The 7,176-nt window shown below is 32.0% G+C and overlaps 1 protein-coding gene across 1 annotated transcript in view; it reads right to left on the bottom strand.

Annotated features, from left to right (window-relative positions):
- The window catches only part of LOC132174024 (rust resistance kinase Lr10-like), a 24,470-nt gene that overhangs the window by 1,244 nt on the left and 16,050 nt on the right, over nucleotides 1-7,176 (bottom strand). The gene's annotated exons all lie outside the window — the stretch shown is intronic.

Raw genomic sequence — 7,176 nt, 5'->3', positions numbered from 1 at the left:
AAATACAGTTGAAATTAACTGATTTCTCGTTTTAACTGTTATGAATTGTTTGATTTGTACTATAATGAGTCACGAACCAAATAAAGTTGGGTAAGCCTTAATGAATCATTGGTTTTAAATTAATGAACCAACTGATGTAGTGAATATTAAAACTAAGGGCGTTCGAATGACGATCGACATTAAATGAAATATTGGAGCATTAAAATTAAAATTGGGTGAGCTTTAAAATTAAGGGAAAATACACTTTACCCCTTGAAGTATCCACGCATTTTTCAATGTGATTTTTTTGTATACAAAAACATCAATAATAAAATTAGCGACTTACAATAGATTGAATCCTTACATGATAATATATATTGATGACTATAATGATAGATGAAACTTTAACTGGACTTTTTGTATCACGTGAAATTTTCATACCATACAAAGAAATATCACTTTATGATCCACTAAAAAAAAGAGGACTATATATATATAACAATGTTCACCATTATATCACATTTTTCAAAAAAAAAAAAACACATTAAAAAAGAATGCCTTCCAAAAAAGTATTAACAAACATTTTTGAGACCATTGAAACAACAAAGTATAATAATTTATACCATTAGATGAATTATAAACACTAGAACATGACAATTTGCAGGAAGCCAAACAAGAATGTCTCCATGTGAGATAGGACGCTGAAATGGTAAATTTTTTGAAATTTCAGACAGAATTATAATTAGTGTAAGACCCATTTAAAGGGGCTGTTGATAGATAGATTCATGTGGGTTAATGTCCAACCACTCACGCCACACAAGCAAAGGACCCCACGTTAATGGCATGGGAAGACACCCCACACTTTTCTTTACTCTCTTAACCCATCAATCACTCTTTTGACTCGTGGAATTTTCACACCATCCAAAGAAATATCACTTTATTCTTTATGATCCACTAAGAAAAAGAGAAATCAACTAACAAGTCATGAGACTTGTCACACCAATACAACTAATAAGTTGTTGACATTTCAAACACTGAAAACGTGTTTTAGGATTGGACTCTTTTGTATCATGGGAAATTTCCATGCCATTGGAGAAAAAAGAGGAATAAGAAACAAAGAAAAGAAGCAGCTAAGAAAAGAGGATACATAATAACGTCAAGAAATGTCACACTTTAGGAGCCATCCTCTAGTCAATTAGTCAACTAGATTTTGTTAGATAAGGGTTGGACCTGATCGAATCTAAAAATCTAATTTTTTTTTTTTTTCAAAATCAACTATAACATGTTTATTTTTTATATCACATCAATCACTTTTTATTACTATTCAAATAAAAAAATCACTACAAAACAAATTTTTTTACTTTTTTATACAAAATATTCTTATTTTTTTTCTCATATCAATCAAATCTACTACATTACCGTTTCACTCCCTTAAAAAATAATGACATTGTAGGAAAATTATATGTTTTTAGAAAATAATAACATAAAATTAGTCAACTAGAGACAAAATCAAAAAGAACTCGGTAGATTGTGTCTTTAACTTAAATGTCTTCCAGTTGCTTGCTATAGTCTTTCCTTTACGTGTTGTATTCCTAGTCACATCTTTCTTTAGATTTTCGGTAAAAAAAAAAAAAATTATATCTTTTATCCATTTATCTACAAGAGATGTAAAATTCTATTATTACTTTTTTTTTTTTTTTTAAAAAAAAAAACACCATTATTTTACAGAAATATTTACGTTTTCATAAATGCCACTTATTTTGGGTAAATTGCCACTGTATTTCTTATTTTTATCCAGTTTTTTTTTTTTTAATTTATTTTATTTTTTACAAATGAGTTGTATAAAATGTACTCAAATTAATTAAAAAAAAAAATGAAAGCTAATAAATTTACTCGATGGTAGAAAAAACAAAAATTATAAAACCAAATAATCAATACAAATTATACAAGAGAATGTTTATTATAAAAAGAATATCATATAAGTCATGCAAAATAAAGTGCGTGCAACACCTCAATCTCATATTAAGAAGATGGTTTAAGTCCACATAGTAAGACAACTCAACTTTATAAGTAATTTTAGTAAACTTCACTTTTTGACTAATTGCATTTTTTAAATAATTATCGTTCTCTCACTATTTTAGCATTGAATACTAATCCTCGTGATATTATCGATCTCCAATTAAAAAAAAAAAAAGTTAAGTAGAAGTGTAGATTCCTATCTCCTCAGATCCAAAGGCAACCCAAACGCCAAATCTAGTAAGCTAGTGAGTTCTCTAGTTTAGCTTGAATTTCGACGTCCACAATCGCCAACCCAACGCCAGGCCCAAACCCAATTTTAGTTGTTGGCTATTAAGAAAATGATATCTAGTAAATTGGCAAGCGGCATGTACTTATTTATTTCTTTGTTTTTTCGGTTTTAAGGTTGTCAGCTATTTGCTTATCTACAAAATGATAAAAGAAAAAAAAGAATAATGCTATTATTCACACTCATTTTATATTGACATTTTAAATCACTTTTTATAACATTTGATATTCTTTAAAAAGAGAAGAACTAAAGACTTTGTTAGATAATTTTTTAGAAAATAATGACATGGTAGGAAAATTATATACCAAGTGCGGTTTTTTATTTTTTATTTATGAATATATAAATGTTCTAATACTATTTTATTTTTATTTTTATTTATTCATTTATAACCAAATAAAATAGTTATTCACTTTTATATACAAATTTTATAAACGGTCACAATTAAAACAAAAAATACATTTGGATAATAATAACAAAATTAAAACATGGTCTAACTTTTCAACCATAATAACATCCAAACGTAACGACAACTCAGTCAAATTTTTAATCCCAAAAGTTAATTTCAGAGAATTCAAAAGCAACCATAAAGAAGATAGGAAGGCAACTTTTCCTGGGACAAGAAAATGTATTTCACCTCTCTAGAAGGAAATTTAGATTAATTCCCAATAATCTTAAAAGATTATATATCCCGATTCAAACGTCTAAAAACATTCCTCAAAACATAAAAATAATTAAATGATTTTTATTTTTATATCACATTAAAACAAAATTAAAAATTAAAAACAATTTTACCTTTTGTGCCACTTATCAACGTACTTAAAGTAAACAAAGAGTGCACCTAGCTAGTGGTGAGTCAGAACACAGAAAAATAGTAAAGAAAACCCTAAAGAAAGTGGGAACTCCCATAATTGATGCCGTTTGATTTACCTCCAGACCAAACCACTAAGTTACTTTTTGAATTGCATGTTATTTTTCACATTCTTTTCATATCTTATAGTCAACATTTGATAGTCTTCAAAGATTATAGAACAAAATAGTTTTCAAAATGCATTAATATTCAGGTTTTAGAGTAGATATGAAGGTTAATGAGTAGTGCAATAATCATTTTCTTCAATTAGAGTTAGAGACATTTTTAAGGTGACATTTTAAGGCAAAAAAAGGTCTTTGTTTAATTAGCGAAACTCAAATACTGACAATTTGTAAATGTTTCAAATAAAATGACTAAAATTAAAATTAGGAACATTTAAACAGTGAAAAAAAATGAACATTTTCATTGACATGTCCCCTTTTAAAAGGATACATGTATGTGTATGGTGCACGTCCCCTTTTTAGAAGGGGACGTTTTGTACAGTTTAAATGTCCCTAATCTTAAAAAAAAAATTAAAAAAAATTAAAAAAATTCCCAAAAAAATATTTATAATATATATATAAAATCAAATTAATTTTCTTTTGAAAAAAATAAAAATAAAACAAATTCAAATTAAATTTTTAAATAAAAAAATCAGAGGGGTAGCTACCCATCGTCGGAGGTGGCCTTTGGGGGTGGCCCGGGAGCCACCTCATAGGTGGCCAAACCACCCATGGCCACCTTTGGGGTGCCTCGCGGGCCACCCTTGAGGTGAAGGCCACCCCGAATATGCCCGGGGGTGGCTCGCGAGCCACCCCAGAGGTGGTTGGCGCCACCCTCGGCTACCCCTAGGGTGCCTCGCGGGCCACCCTGAACCGGCCATCTTTGGGGTGGCTCGTGGGCCACCCCCTCCCTTAAGGGTGGCTGCTGGTTTAGAAACTAGAAGCCACCCAGCCTTTTTTTATTAAAAAAAAAAGGGGGATCGGAGGAGCGGTGTCGCCAGAGGTGAGAGAGAGAGAGAGAGAGAGCCGAGTGAGAGAGCTGATATGTGAAAGAAAGATAGCTGAGTGAGAGAAAGAGAGAGCTGAGAGAGTGAGAGAAAGAGAGAGCTGAGAGGACGAGAGATCGAGGGAGAGGGGGGTGGTCTGGAGCACGTAGATCAAGGGAGGGGGTTTTTTCACTGTAGCAACGCCCCCCAACTGAGTGGGAACGTTGTTACAGTAAAACGATTCATCTTTCTGAGAGGGATCATTTTACTATTGAAACGACCCTTAACGTTGTCGTTTTATTAAAATGACCTCATTATAGAACGTGTCCCTAAACCTTGGTTTTTTTTAGTGGGTGTTGGAATAAATACTCAATATAAAAGGGTTCGGGATGTTAAACTTGCACCTACATTGTGATATTCCGATAACGGATGGTAATGCAAAACTTTAGAAATGGGTAAAAAAAAAAAATTAAATTTGATGTTGCCTGGTTAGTCAAGGCGTGTGCATTTATCTAGGAGGTTAGGAATTAATTAATTAATTAATTAATTAATTTTTATTTTATTTTATTTTATTTTTAAACATTATCCCAATGATCAGTGTTGATCCTTTGGAGACCTTTTGCTTCAATCAACTAGTGACACTAAAAGTAGAAAAGAAAACATAATTCATTCAACTTGGATGTACGTCTAAACCAAGCCACAAAGTTACTTTGAGAATTGCATGTTAGCTTTCACATTTGAATTGATTCTTAAATCTTATGGTCCCAATAAAATCTGAGATTGTGATGTAGGGCGGAATGGATGCTCGACCAGCTTTATTATAAAGATTATAACTTGAGTTTCAGATATCGGATTGGAGCATGTTTGATGGCATTGGAAAGCTAATACAAATATCTACAAAGTCATATTTCACAAGATTTGACTAATTCCGATGTTTACTAGGTCAAAACGGGTTGCAAAGAGCTCCCTGGAACACATGTCCGGACCTGGATTCCTCATGTTTGGACACATCTATGTTTTAGCTTACATTAATTTATTTCTTTGGTGCCCGTCCGAACAGGGGTATGTCCCGTCTGGATGGCCATTGTAGATTTGTTAAAACCGACTTTATTTCGTATTATTATTAGGTTTAGGATTTGGGGGCCTATAAATACATGTTTTATAGACCCTAGAACAGAGCGTTTGTTTGTGAATCAGTTTTTATCAATAAGATTACTCAGAGTTGAGTTTCTTCATTATTTTCCTTCAAAACCTAGAGAGAATCTAGCATTTAGAGAAAATTTCTCAGATTCTTTAATCATATCAAGATCTAGAAATATATATCCGTTCTTTATTAATGTTATTCTTTACAGCCACTAAGTCACGCTGCATCAGTTGGTATCAGAGAGCCTCGTCTGCAACCGTCTCGATGAGTCTAAACCCGAGAGCCTCATCTGAAGTCTTTGTCCAGAGACCATCTAAACACCTATGTAATTTCCCAGTTTTTGTCTTTAATTTAAGTAACCGTCTGAACAGCGTTATGTTGTGTCCGGACGGGTATCGTAGAATTATAGTTCGACTTAATTTTGTGCTTTTATTAGGTTTAGGGTTAGAGGCCTATAAATGCATACTTTATAGACCCTAGAACGTAGCTTTTGATTATATGTGAGTTTTTATCAATAAGAAGTCTCAAAATTGAGTTTTTTTCCTATTTTCCTTCAAACCCTAGAAAGTATCTAGCGTTTAGAGATGATAGAAATTTTTCCATTTTGGTTAACATTATTAGGGGTGGTCCTCAACAACTTTTTCTTCAATCAACTGAGACTTGTCACACCATTCATTACAACTAATAATTTGCTGGCATTTCAAAGATAGAAAGCGTGTTTTAAGAATGGACATTTTTGTATCATGTGGAATTTTCATTCCAAATCAGAGAAAAATGAGAACTATTGGACAAATAAAAGAAACAACTAATTAAGAAAATCTGTATGAGTTTCCTAACCTCTGAGGATAGAAATTTTTCCATTTTGGCTAACATTATTGGAGGTGGTCTTCCACAACTTTTTCTTCAATCAATTGAGACTTGTTACACCATTCATTACAACTAAAAATTTGCTGGCATTTCAAAGATAGAAAGCGTGTTTTAAGATTGGACATTTTTGTATCATGTGGAATTTTCATACCAGATCAGAGAAAAAGGAAAACTACTGGACAAATAAAAGAAACAACTAATTAAGAAAATCTTTATGAGTTTCCTAGCCTCTGAGGATAGAAATTTTTCCATTTTAGCTAACATTATTGGAGGTGGTCCTCCATAACTTTTTCTTCAATCAATTGAGACTTGTCACACCATTCATTACAACTAATAATTTGTTGGCATTTCAAAGATAGAAAGCGTGTTTTAAGAATGGACATTTTTGTATCAGGTGGAATTTTCATACCAGATCAGAGAAAAAGGAGAACTACTGGACAAATAAAAGAAACAACTAATTAAGAAAATCTGTATGAGTTTCCTAACCTCTAAGAATAGAAATTTTTCCATTTTGGCTAACATTATTGGGGGTGGTCCTCCACAACTTTTTCTTCAATCAACTCAGACTTGTCACACCATTCATTACAAATAATAATTTGCTGACATTTCAAAGATAGAAAGCGTGTTTTAAGATTGGACATTTTTGTATCAGGTGGAATTTTCATACCAGATCAGAGAAAAATGAGAACTATTGGACAAGTAAAAGAAACAACTAATTAAGAAAATCTGTATGAGTTTCCTAACCTCTGAGGATAGAAATTTTTCCATTTTGGCTAACATTATTGGGAGTGGTCCTCCACAACTTTTTCTTCAATCAACTGAGACTTGTCACACCATTCATTACAACTAATAATTTGCTGGCATTTCAAAGATAGAAAGCGTGTTTTAAGATTGGACATTTTTGTATCATGTGGAATTTTCATACCAGATCAGAGAAAAAGGAGAACTACCGGACAAATAAAAGAAACAACTAATTAAAAAAATTTGTATGAGTTTCCTAACCTCTGAGGATAGAAATTTTTCCATTTTGGCTAACATTATTGGGG

The sequence above is a fragment of the Corylus avellana genome, chromosome ca1, assembly GCF_901000735.1.
Source record: "Corylus avellana chromosome ca1, CavTom2PMs-1.0".
In the NCBI taxonomy this organism is placed as follows: domain Eukaryota; kingdom Viridiplantae; phylum Streptophyta; class Magnoliopsida; order Fagales; family Betulaceae; genus Corylus; species Corylus avellana.
Note: the sequence above shows the minus strand (reverse complement) of the source record. Positions and strands in the feature narration are given on the sequence as shown.